This window comes from Pongo abelii, chromosome 6 (genome assembly GCF_028885655.2).
Source record: "Pongo abelii isolate AG06213 chromosome 6, NHGRI_mPonAbe1-v2.0_pri, whole genome shotgun sequence".
Classification (NCBI taxonomy): Eukaryota; Metazoa; Chordata; class Mammalia; order Primates; family Hominidae; genus Pongo; species Pongo abelii.
The window spans coordinates 5931768-5945068 of NC_071991.2; the positions used below are offsets into that span (position 1 = coordinate 5931768).

A 13301-nucleotide genomic window follows, 5' to 3' on the forward strand; every position below is an offset into this window, starting at 1 on the left:
ACCGTGCCCAGCCTTGTTTCTTTCTAAATGAGGCTTCCTTTGTGTCTTTACAGTTCCTTCTACAAAAAAAACTGCCATGGCACAGGGGCTTATGCCTATAATCCCAGCAATTGGAGAGCCCAAGGCAAGTGGATCACTTGAGCCCAGGAGTTCGAGACCAGCCTGGGTTAACTTAGTGAGACCCCAGCTCTATGAAAAATTTAAAAATTAGCCAGCCATGGTGGCATGCACCTGTGGTCCCAGCTATTCGCGAGGCTGAGGTGGGAGGATCACTTGAGCCCAGGAGTTCCAGGCTGCAGTGAGGTATGATCTGGCCACTGCACTCTGGTCTGGGCAACAGAGCAAAGTGCTGTCTTAGAATAAAATACTTTTTAAATAAACTAAAAACAAAACAATGGGCCAGGTGTGGGTGGCTCAAATCCGTAATCCCAGCACTTAGGGAGGCCAGGTGAGGCAGAATAGGGAATGAGGGGAACCAAGGGTTAAGGCATAAACAAAAGAACAGCAGGTGCAGCCACTTCTAGGCAAGATTAGGCAGCATAGAGACCTCGTGTTCATTTTGTCAGTCAGAGGCTGATTGACGGCAGGGGGCGCGGGGGGAGGGGAGGGTGACAGCCTCTGATTGACGGCGGGGGTGGGGGGGGTGGGGTGCGCGTCTCCACTTCAGCCTCTGATTGGTCACAGGCCAATCCTTCAGAGGGTGTAACCAATCAGAGGCCTCTAAGGGCACCTAGGGGCGTTACCTAATTCTTCCAGCTTAATGAAAATCGTAATGGGGGCTATTGAGCCGTTTGCTCTATCCCGCTCCTGCTGTGTGAATTGTACTTTCGCTTCAATAAATCCGTCTCTTCCTTATTCCGGTTTTTTCTTTTGTTTGTTTTCATTGCTTTGATCTTTTGTTACTTTGTGCATTTTGTTCAATTCTTTGTTCAACACGCCAAGAACCTGGGCAATCCACGGTCAAGACCTTCCATCCAGTAACAGAGGCAGAAGGATCCCTTGATGACAAGAGTTCGAGACCAGACGGTAACAAAGTGAGACCCTGTCTCTCCTATCTATCTATCTGTCTATCTATCTATCTATCTATCTATCTATCTATTTTTTAATTATCTGGGCATGGTGGTGCATGCCTGTGGTCTCAGCTACTCCTAAGGCTGAGGTGGGAAGATCCCTTGAGCCCGGGATTTGAGGCTGCAGTGAGCTATGATGGCACCACTGCACTCCAACCTGGGTAACAAAGCGAGATCCTGTCTCTAAATTAAAAACAATATCACCAAAAAAACAGGTTGGGCGGTGGTGTCTCACGCCTGTAATCGGAGCACTTAGGGAGGTCGAAGTGGGAGACCATGTGAAGCCAGGAGTTCGAGAGCAGCCTGGGCAACACAGACCCAATCTCTACAAAAAATAAAACTGGCCTTGGCGCGCGCCTGTAATCCTAGCTACTTGGGAGGCTGAGGCAGGGGGATCGCTTGAGTCCCAGAGGTTGAGGCTGCAGTGAGCTGAGATCCCGCCGCTACACTCCAGCCTGGATGACAAATTGAGACCCTATCAAAAAAAAACAAACAAAAACAAAACAGTGCCCCGCTCAGTTTTTCCTGAAACGCGCAACTCTCGACTGTAGCTAGGAGAGAACTCCGCGAGCCAGCAAAACAAACTCGGCCAGGAAACAGACAACAAGGTCACCCGGGGGTGCCAGAAGAGGACGCTGTGAGGCGGGTTCTTCTTCCTGGTCGACGGCGAGCGCTTCCGGGGCGGTGGCGACGGAGGCGGAAGGGCGGTGTTGTAGCAGGTGGCTGTTGTCTCTGGGTAGGTCGTGGGAGGCTCCCGAGGTGGGGACCGGGCCGGGATGGCTGCAGCGGCGGCCGGGGCCGGGAGCGGGCCCTGGGCGGCCCAGGAAAAGAAGTTCCCGCGGGCGCTGCTGAGTTTCTTCATCTAGAGCCCGCGCTTCGGGCCGCGGGAAGGAGAGGTATGCGGAGGGGGCGGCGGGCGGGCGGTGTCGGTGCCCCCCGGGGAGGCGGCCCTGTGGTTCTGCCCACCTCGAGCGGCACTGACCTAGCCTGCGTTGTGCCAGGTGCGAGCCCGGGCCGGGGGCTGCGGCGGGGACCGCTTCAGGTCATGGGTCGATGCCTGTCTATGGAATAAAGCCCCGTCGCGTCTATATCACTCCACACCCCAGGTTCAGGCTCTTTGCGCTTTGCTTTGTGTCAGTTCTGGGAAATTAAAATTGAACTTGCCTTTGTTAAGTGGGTAGTCCCCAACTAGAAGCGTGGAAGCAGAGTGGCAGACGCTAGCCTTCAAATGATGCAAGCCTGGAGGACCCTGTAAAAGTTTTCACCCAAATGAGGAAATAAATTAATTCCGGGAAGGGTGTGTGTGTGTTGTTTTTCTGAGGTGGGGACGGCGACTTTCTCAAAGGATGTCTGGAGCTGTGTTTCGTTATCAGCAAGTCAGAGTTCTTTTAAAGACTGTCCAGGCTGGGCGCCCTGACTCGCGCCTGTAATCCCAGCACTTTAGGAGGCGGAGATGGGAGGATTACTTGGGGCCAGGAGTTCCAGACCAGCCTGGGCAACATAGCAAGACACCCAACTCTACCAAAAAAAAAAAAAAAAAAAATCGAAAAATGAGCCAGGCGTGGTGGCACGCACCTGTATTTCCATCTACTCAGGAGGCTGAGGCCAGAGGATCGCTTGTGATTGAGGTTGCAGGTGAGCTGTAATTGGGCCGCTGCACTACAGCCTGGGCGACAGAGACCCCCCATCTCCAGAAAAAGAAAAAAACCTTGCCAGTTCAAATGCCTGGGAACTCGCTGGATTTAATTTTCAGGGAGCTATGTGTCTGCAGATGTGCACACCTTTATTTCTTACAAGCATTAGTGTATTACAAATTAGCACTAGGAAAGAAATCTGGAGACTTGAGTTTTCATAAAAATTACTTGGTGCTACTTCAGATGTGACTTATTGACTATCGAAGTTGCCTTTCTGACTGGTGGGCAGTATTTGCACAATGATGAGATAATTCCTGTTCTTCTTCTTCTTTTAAATAGAGACGAGGTCTCACGGTGTTGCCCAGGCTGGTCTTGAACTCCTGAGCTCAGGTGATCCTCCCTTCTCGGCCTCTCAAAGTGCCAGGATTACAATTCCTGTTTTTCTAAAACCGATTTTTCTTTTGTTTTGTCATTAGCATGTGCGCCACAAGAGGTCGACACTGAACTTAGCGTTTTCGATAGCTAAGATGAAATGTTTCTATTCATGATGTGCTTCTGTTTCCTCATGTTTCAGGAGGAAAATAAGATTTTATTTTATCATCCAAATGAGGTAGAAAAGAAGAAGAGGCCGGGCGCGGTGGCTTAAGCCTGTAATCCCAGCACTTTGGGAGGCTGAGGTGGGCGGATCACGAGGTCAGGAGATCGAGACCATCCTGGCTAACACAGTAAAATCCGGTCTCTATTAAAAATACAAACAAAGTAGCCGGGCGTGGTGGTGGGTGCCTGTAGTCCCAGCTACTCGGGAGGCTGAGGCAGGAGAATGGCGTGAACCCGGGACGCGGAGGTTGCAGTGAGCAGAGATCGCACCACTGTACTCCAGCCTGGGCAACAGAGTGAGACTCCGTCTCCAAAAAAAAAAAAAAAAAGATTAGAAATGTCGGATTGTGTGAAGCTATATGTACAGTTTACAAGGTAATACCTCTAAGTGTGCCTTTTAGAGTTCAGTGAATTCTTAAAACTTCTACTGGAGAATTGTCCCAAAGATATTTTTTTAACCTTCGTAGGACCTTTAGCCCATCAAAACCTGCAAAATCTTTACATACACAGAAGAACAGACAGTTCTTTAATGAACCAGAAGGAAATTTCTGGACGGTCATGGTATTTACATACACAGTGTATCTTTCTGAAATTGTATGGTGAAGTTATGGGTGATCTTTACTATTCAGAATTTAGGAAAGTTCTCTGGCTGTTGCATCCAAGTAAAATTAAAATAAAATTGGTTGCAATTTTAAAATCAAGTTCTTCCTATTTGCTTTATTCGTTCTTGGGGCTGCTTTAAGAAGCTGTGTTTCTGGTGCTGTAACATGTTCAAAGTTTTTAAACTAAGGCAAAATAAAAAACATGGTCTAATGAATTCATTGTATAATTTGAGTTTATCAAACGTTGTAGGTTGTTCGGAATCCTATAATTGAAAAACAGAGTAAAGATGGAAACCAGTTATTGAATATCAAGAGGAGGAGTTGTTGGTAATGTGTCATTGTTTGTTTATTTAGTTTTTAAAATGTATTGATGAGTATGTTGAATGCCTTGGTCAGATTTAAACTAGGTGGCTTTTGTGGAAGTTTCTCGGGGTATATAGCGAAGGTTTATGTTTATCATTTACATTAGCACAATCTTATAAAAATGTATATGCACCCTATCTCACTAATAGCTTCTACTCTTCATCTATATTGAAAGCCCTCCCATACTAAGGCTTACTGATTCACAAATTGGAATTTAAACACTTCTGGCTGGGAACAGTGGCTCATACCTGTAATCCTAGTACTTTGGGATGCTGAGGTGGGCAGATCACTTGAGGTCAGGGGTTCAAGACCAGCCTGGCCAATATGGCGGAACCCTGTCTCTACTAAAACTATAACAACTGGCCAGGGATGGTGGCGCACACCTGTCATCCCAGCTACTCGGGAGGCTGATGCAGGAGAATCTCTTGAACCAGGGAAGCAAATGTTGCAGTGAGCCAAGATTCCACCACTGCACTCCAGCCTGGACAACAGAGCAAGACTCCCCTCTCAAAAAAAAAAAAAAAAAAAAAAAGTAAACACTTTTTTCAGCACACAACTATGGTGGGACCAAGTTTATAAACATTATAGTGTTTGGCCAAGAGTCAGTGTACCTTTGCCATCTGTCCAATAGACATTGTTTTTCCCTTGAATTCAGATGTGTGCTGTGTTTTCGTGTTTGCAGGACAAGGTTTATAGTTCGCTGCCACAGCAGTGCTACAGCATGTACAAGGTAAGCATGGCATTCTTTTTGAACTGAGAGTCCAACCAGTTACCCCTGTTTCTAGGCTCCATGGTTGTTTAAAGAGAAATCTGTAAATGACTGCAAAGTGACTCTGTATTTGTCTTAGAGAAGAAAATAATGAGGCCTTTGAAACAGGTAGTGAGGTTTATGCCTACATTTATTCAGTAAGTATTGAACTCCCTTCTCTTTTCTCAGCCTTATAGTAGGAATGTGTCCCCATTGATGAAAAAGTGTCCATGTGCTCAAGGAACGTACAGAATTCAGATAATTTTATGATTTAAAAATTATAGTGAGGCAGGGCACAGTGGATCACACCTGTAATTTCAGCATTCTGGGAGGCTAAGGTGGGAGGATTGCTTGAGCCCAGGAGTTCAGGACCAGTCTGTGCAATATAGCAAGACCCCATCTCTACAAAAAATTTTTATAAAAGCCAGGTATCATGGTGCATGCCTGTAGTGCCAGCTACCTGGGAGGCTGAGGTGGGAGGATCGCTTGAGCCTTGGAGGTGGAGGTTGCAGTGAACTGTGATTGTGCCACTGCACTCTACCCTGGGTGACAGAGTGAGATTCCATCTCAAAAAAATAAAATAAAAATTTTGGTGATTCCATTCATTGAGAGAAAACTGAAAAATAACAAAAATGTGGGTGATATTGTGTATGTAAATGGAAACTTCAGGGTAAATTGAAATTTTTGAAAGATACCTAGAGCAATTAGGTGGTTTCATAAATGAGACAGCATCACTTAACGGTATTTTTTGTAACTTATATTTTTAACTTTTCTCATGTAAATATTCTCTGTATTGAAAAGAACTGGGAGATTTAATAAGCTGAATTAATAATTCCCCAGAGCCTATATCTTGCCTGGCATAGAGGAGAGAGCAAAAGTAAAAATCTATGTTAATTCTTGAATTGACACTTCCTTGGTTCACAAAAATTGGCTGTCATAGGTGTGACTTTGACTTACTTGATCCCTCTTGTTTTTTGTTTTTTGAGACAGTTTTGCTCCTGTTCCCCAGGCTGGAGTGCAGTGGTGTGATCTCGGCCCACCATAGTCTCTGCCTCCCAGGTTCAAGCCATTCTCCTGCCTCAGCCTCCTGAGCAGCTGGGACTACAGGCACGCACCACCATACCAGGTGAAGTTTTTGTATTTTTAGTAGAGGCGGGGTTTCACCATGTTGGCCAGGATGGTCTTCATCTCCTGACCCCGTGATCCGCCCTCCTCGGCCTCCCAAAGTGCTGGGATTACAGGTGTGAGCCACTGCGTCCGGCCAATCTTTCTGATGAAAACTCTAAGTCCACCTAAGCTAAGGACAGGAGTAATAGCTTACATGAATTTTAAAACCAGACCCACCGATTTGAGGAAGCAATTACTCTCTTGAAGGAGAAAAGTCAGAAAACATAACGATGAAATCACTATCAACTTTCATTTCCAGATGACATGGTCTCAGCTGTTATACAGTGTTTATAAATGTTCTAAATCAAGGGAATTTGTATCCATCTAGTAGAATAAAATATTTGAGTTCTTAATTTCCTTTAATTAGGATAACCTTTTTCTTCAAGTGAAGAGAATGGTATTATTACATAGTTTTCTTCGGAAAAGATAGGCTGTATTTTCTAGCAGTTATGAATTTGTTATGTATGATGATCTTGTTCTTGGAAATTCTTGAATCTAGTATCTCTAAGGCAGGTGTGTACAGGAAGAAATGAATAACACAGAAATCAAAGATGAAAGCATTAGAGGACAATGAAGTCTGTCAGAACTGCAAAATATTGCTGAGTGTGGATTGCTCTGAAATCTGAAAACATGACTTGTGAATTGCTTCTATTCAAAATGCAGACACAATGCCGGGTGTTGGTTTACTTGTTTGTGATTTTTCAACCCCCTTTTCTAGGCAAAAGATGTCCAAACTATGCAGACCCACAGAATCTAACAGATGTCTCTCTATTCCTCCTCCTAGAACTCTCAGGGGATCCCGAACTGCAGCTGGTCCTCACTGGGCTGTTTCTGTTCACGTGCCTGGTCACAGTGCTGGGGAACCTGCTCATCATCCTGGCCATCAGCGCTGACTCCCACCTCCACACCCCCATGTACTTCTTTCTCTCCAACCTGTCCTTGCCTGACATCGGTTTCACCTCCACCACGGCCCCGAAGATGATTGTGGACATCCAATCTCACAGCAGAGTCATCTCTGCAGGCTGCCTGACTCAGATGTCTCTTTGCCATTTTTGGAGGCACGGAAGAGAGACATGCTCCTGAGTGTGATGGCCTATGACCGGTTTGTAGCCATCTGTCACCCTCTATATCATTCAGCCATCATGAACCCGTGTTTCTGTGGCTTCCTAGTTTTGTTGTCTTTTTTTTTCTTCTCAGTCTTTTAGACTCCCAGGTGCACCACTTGATTGCCTTGCTAATGACCTGCTTCAAGGATGTGGAAATTCCGAATTTCTTCTGTGATCCTTCTCAACTCCCCCATCTTGCATGTTGTGATGCCTTCACCAATAGCATCATCATGTATTTCCCTGCCGCCATGTTTGCTTTTCTTCCCATCTCGGGGACCCTTTTCTCTTACTCTAAAATTGTTTCCTCAATTCTGGGGTTTCGTCGTCAGGTGGGAAGTATAAAGCCCTCTCCACCTGTGGGTCTCACCTGTCAGTTGTTTGCTGAGCTTATGGAACAGGCGTTGGAGGGTACCTCAGTTCAGATGTGTCATCTTCCCCCAGAAAGGGTGCAGTGGCCTCAGTGACGTACACGGTGGTCACCGCCATGCTGAACCCTTTCATCTACAGCCTGAGAAACGGATATTAAAGGTGTCCTGCGGCGGCCGTACGGCAGGACAGTCTAATCTCAATATCTTATCTGTTCTATTCTTTTGTAGTGTGGGTTTAAAAAAGGCAGCAAGTTCAAATAAGAATGATATCCCAGGGTGAACACCCACTGTGATATTAGGAGTAATACCTCCCTAGGATACAAAAAATACTGTCACGGGATATACACACATGGGGTACACCCACTGTGATCTTAGAAGGAATATCTCCCTATAATATGAAAAATATCACAGGGTGTGCACACTGTGTAATGTTACGAGTAATCTTTACCCTGGATATTACGACTAATATCAAGGGTGTACACACATGGGGTACGCGCACTGTGATATCAGGAGTTGTATCTCCCTAGGGTGTTATGAATCATATCACAGGGTATATACTACGTGTGTACATCCACTGTGATATTTGAAGTCATATCTCTCTATGAGATTACAAATAATATCAAAGTGTATGCACCCCTGTGACCTATTAGGAGTAACATCCTTCCAGGCTATTACAGATAATGTCACAAGGTGAACACCTTGTGTGACATTTTGTACACCTTCTGTGACATTAAAAGAAACATCCTCCTAGGATATTACAAGTAATGGCACAGTGTACACACATGGTGTACACTGCCTGTGCCATCAGGAGTAACATTCCCCTAGGATATTACGAATAATATCACAGCAGGTGTACACACATGGTGAACATCCCATGTGACATTAGGCGGGACATGCCCCTAGGATATTAGGAATAGTATCAAAGTCGTTGAACATGCATGATCTACACCCCCGGTGACATTAAAAGTAACATCCCCCTAGGATATTATGAAGAATATCACAGGGAGTACACCCCGTGTGACAGGAGTAACATCCCCCGAGGATAGAACGAATAATATCAGAGGGTGTAGATGCATTGTGACCTTAGTAGTAACATCTCTTTAGGATATTGTAAATCATATCACAGGGTGTACACGCATTGTGACATAGGTAGTAACATCCCGCTAGGATATGATGAGTAATATCACAAGGTGTACACCCCCTGTGACAACAGTAGTGACATTCCCCTAGAATATGACGAATAATATCACAGGAGGTGCAGCCCCTGTGATTTACGAGTAACATTTCTATAGAATATTACAGGTCGTATCACTGTGTGACTCTGTACACCCCGTGTGACATCAGGAGTAACAGCCCACAAAACTATTACGAATAATATCACAGGGTGAACACCCCCTGTGAGAAGAGGAATAATGTAGTTTTAGGACATTATGAATGATATGACAAGGTGTATACACCCTGTGATGTTAGGAGCAATATCCGTCTAGGATATTAGGAATGATATCACAGGGGACACACCTCCTGTGACATTAGGATATTACGAATAATATCCCGAGGTGTACACGCATTGTGACAGTACTAACATCCCTGTGGTATACTATGAATAATATCACAGGGTGTACATCCCTGTGACATTGGGAGTAATGTCCCCTTGAATAGGAGGAATAATATCAAAGAGGATACACACCCCTGTGACATTAGGAGTAACGTCCCCTTGAATAGGAGGAATAATATCACAGAGGGTACACACCCTGTGACTTTAGGAGTATCACTGCTCTGGAATATGAGGAATACTGTCCCAAGGTATTAACCCCCTGGGACCTGAAGAGTAACATCCCACTGGAAGATTAGGAATCATATCAGAGTGTGTACACCAACTGTGATATTAGGAGTCCTATTTATTTTTAGGATATTGGGAATAATATCCCAGTAGGCATACACAAATAGTATGTACGTGTACGGTGATATTAAAAGATATCTCCCTAGGGTACTGCGAATAACATCACAGTGGGTGTACACCCAGTGTGATATTTGAAGTCATATCTCCCTAAGATATGATCAAAAATATCAAAGGGTGAACCCTATCTGTGACATGAAAAGTAACATCTCTGTGGATATTCCGAATAATATCACAGGGTGTACACAGCCTGTGACGTTAGGAGTAGCATCCCCATAAGATATTCCGAGTAATATCACAGGGTGTACAACCCATGTGACATTAACATCTTCTTAGGATATTACGAACAACCTTAGGATATTACAAACGCCCCCTGTGACTTTAAAAGTAACATCCCCCTAGAATATTAGGACTAATATCAAGGGCGTACACCCCGTGTGACATTAGGAGTAACATCTCCCTAGGATAGTAGGAAGAATATCACTGGGTGTACACCCTCTGTCTTGTTAGGAGTAACATCCTTCTAGGATATTATGAAGAATATCACAAGGTGTACACACACTGTGATATTCGGAGAGAGATCTCCCTGTGATGTAAGGTACATCACAGAACGTACACGCAGGGTGTACCCCCACTGCGACATTAAAAGCAGTATCTCCCTATGAGAGTATGAGAAATATCAAAGGGAGAACACTCTCTGTGATATTAGATGTAATGTTTACCATGGATATTACAAATAATATCACAGAGTGTACCCACGTGAGGTACACCCACTGTGGTATTATTTGAACTGTCTTAGATATAACTCTAATATAACACAAAAAGCTATAACTGTAATATCTCTGAGATACTACAAATAATATCACAGCGAGTCTACACATAGTGTACACCCACTGAGATTTACAGTGATATCTCCCTATAGGACTACAAATATTATCGAAGTTTGTGCACCCCCTGTGACCTTAGGAGTAACATCCTTCTGGATATCGGGAATAATAAGGCATACACAACCTGTGACATTTTGTACACTCTTTGTGACATTCAAAGTCACAGCCCCCTAGTATATTAGGAATAATATCAAAGGCAGTTGACGCACACGGTATACACCCCATGTGACATTAGAAGTAACATCCCCCGAGGATATAATGAAGAATATCAGAGAGTCTAACTGCACGGGGACATGAGGAGTAACATCTCCTAAGGACAATACGAGTAATATCAAAGGGTGTACACTCATTGTGAAATTAGTAGTGACTTCCCGCAAGGATATTACGAATTTTATGACAGGGTCTACACGCCCTGTGACATTAGTAGTCACGTTTTCCTAGAATATTACGAAGAATATAAAAGGGTGCACAGGACCTGTGACTTACGAGTAATATTTCTAGAGAATATTAAACGTAACACCACTGTGGGTACACCCTGTGTGACATTAGCAATAACATCCCACAAAACTATAACGAAAAATTTGACAAGGTGTACACCCTCTGTGACATTAAAATCAACACTTCCCTGGAATATGACGATATTATCACAGAGTGTACATTCCCTGTGATATGAGGAGTGACATCTTCTAAGGATAATACGAGGAAATTGACAAGGTGGAGAAACCGTGTGACACAAGGAGTGAGATCCCACTAGCATATTACGAATCATATCAAAGGGAACATACCTCATGTGACAATAGAAGTAACTTCTCATTAGGAGACTAACAAAAACAACCCAAGGTGTACACACATTTTGACATTCTTCTTTAGGCCCGCTAGGATATTGGGAATAAAACAAGAGTGTATAGAGTCCTGTGACATCAGGATTAACATTCCTCTACAATATTAGGAACATCGCAAGGTGTATACCAACAGTGACTTTAATAGTGGCATCTTCCACAATACGGAAAATAATGTGCCAGGGGGTCAAACGAGTGGCAGAAGAGAACACCGTTTAAGAGTAATGGATTAATACACGCCGGCGATGAGAGGAGTAATATCAACGATCTCCCCCCCCGGATACTACGATTCACATCGTAGGGGGGCGAGGGAACACCCTGCGAAGCGTGGAGCAATAACACCCCGATTGGGGAGTGGGAGCCAGCCCCCTAGTCCCCCCCAGGCTCCCAGGAGCCCCCTCGCAGGGGGGTGAGGCACCCCCCGCGAGGCGGGGAGTGGGAGCCAGCCCCCTAGTCCCCCCCAGGCTCCCAGGAGCCCCCTCGCAGGGGGGTGAGGCACCCCCCGCGAGGCGGGGAGTGGGAGCCAGCCCCCTAGTCCCCCCCAGGCTCCCAGGAGCCCCCTCGCAGGGGGGTGAGGCACCCCCCGCGAGGCGGGGAGTGGGAGCCAGCCCCCTAGTCCCCCCCAGGCTCCCAGGAGCCCCCTCGCAGGGGGGTGAGGCACCCCCCGCGAGGCGGGGAGTGGGAGCCAGCCCCCTAGTCCCCCCCAGGCTCCCAGGAGCCCCCTCGCAGGGGGGTGAGGCACCCCCCGCGAGGCGGGGAGTGGGAGCCAGCCCCCTAGTCCCCCCCAGGCTCCCAGGAGCCCCCTCGCAGGGGGGTGAGGCACCCCCCGCGAGGCGGGGAGTGGGAGCCAGCCCCCTAGTCCCCCCCAGGCTCCCAGGAGCCCCCTCGCAGGGGGGTGAGGCACCCCCCGCGAGGCGGGGAGTGGGAGCCAGCCCCCTAGTCCCCCCCAGGCTCCCAGGAGCCCCCTCGCAGGGGGGTGAGGCACCCCCCGCGAGGCGGGGAGTGGGAGCCAGCCCCCTAGTCCCCCCCAGGCTCCCAGGAGCCCCCTCGCAGGGGGGTGAGGCACCCCCCGCGAGGCGGGGAGTGGGAGCCAGCCCCCTAGTCCCCCCCAGGCTCCCAGGAGCCCCCTCGCAGGGGGGTGAGGCACCCCCCGCGAGGCGGGGAGTGGGAGCCAGCCCCCTAGTCCCCCCCAGGCTCCCAGGAGCCCCCTCGCAGGGGGGTGAGGCACCCCCCGCGAGGCGGGGAGTGGGAGCCAGCCCCCTAGTCCCCCCCAGGCTCCCAGGAGCCCCCTCGCAGGGGGGTGAGGCACCCCCCGCGAGGCGGGGAGTGGGAGCCAGCCCCCTAGTCCCCCCCAGGCTCCCAGGAGCCCCCTCGCAGGGGGGTGAGGCACCCCCCGCGAGGCGGGGAGTGGGAGCCAGCCCCCTAGTCCCCCCCAGGCTCCCAGGAGCCCCCTCGCAGGGGGGTGAGGCACCCCCCGCGAGGCGGGGAGTGGGAGCCAGCCCCCTAGTCCCCCCCGGGCTCCCAGGAGCCCCCTCGCAGGGGGGTGAGGCACCCCCCGCGAGGCGGGGAGTGGGAGCCAGCCCCCTAGTCCCCCCCAGGCTCCCAGGAGCCCCCTCGCAGGGGGGTGAGGCACCCCCCGCGAGGCGGGGAGTGGGAGCCAGCCCCCTAGTCCCCCCCAGGCTCCCAGGAGCCCCCTCGCAGGGGGGTGAGGCACCCCCCGCGAGGCGGGGAGTGGGAGCCAGCCCCCTAGTCCCCCCCAGGCTCCCAGGAGCCCCCTCGCAGGGGGTGAGGCACCCCCCGCGAGGCGGGGTGGGAGCCAGCCCCCTAGTCCCCCAGGCTCCCAGGAGCCCCCTCGCAGGGGGGTGAGGCACCCCCCGCGAGGCGGGGAGTGGGAGCCAGCCCCCTAGTCCCCCCCAGGCTCCCAGGAGCCCCCTCGCAGGGGGGTGAGGCACCCCCCGCGAGGCGGGGAGTGGGAGCCAGCCCCCTAGTCCCCCCCAGGCTCCCAGGAGCCCCCTCGCAGGGG

At 48.8% G+C, this 13301-nt stretch overlaps 1 long non-coding RNA gene and 1 pseudogene across 1 annotated transcript; both read left to right on the forward strand.

Moving 5' to 3' along the window:
* Positions 1-774: 774 nt before the first annotated feature.
* LOC100459525 (uncharacterized) lies at positions 775-6947 on the forward strand. Its single transcript, XR_010140637.1, has 5 exons — positions 775-1034; positions 1622-1966; positions 4154-4230; positions 4949-4996; positions 6681-6947. It is a non-coding gene; the product is annotated as an uncharacterized LOC100459525 (long non-coding RNA).
* A 14-nt stretch (positions 6948-6961) lies between these two features.
* Positions 6962-7856, forward strand: LOC134759359 (olfactory receptor 7E24-like; annotated as a pseudogene).
* The last annotated feature ends 5445 nt before the right edge of the window (positions 7857-13301 follow it).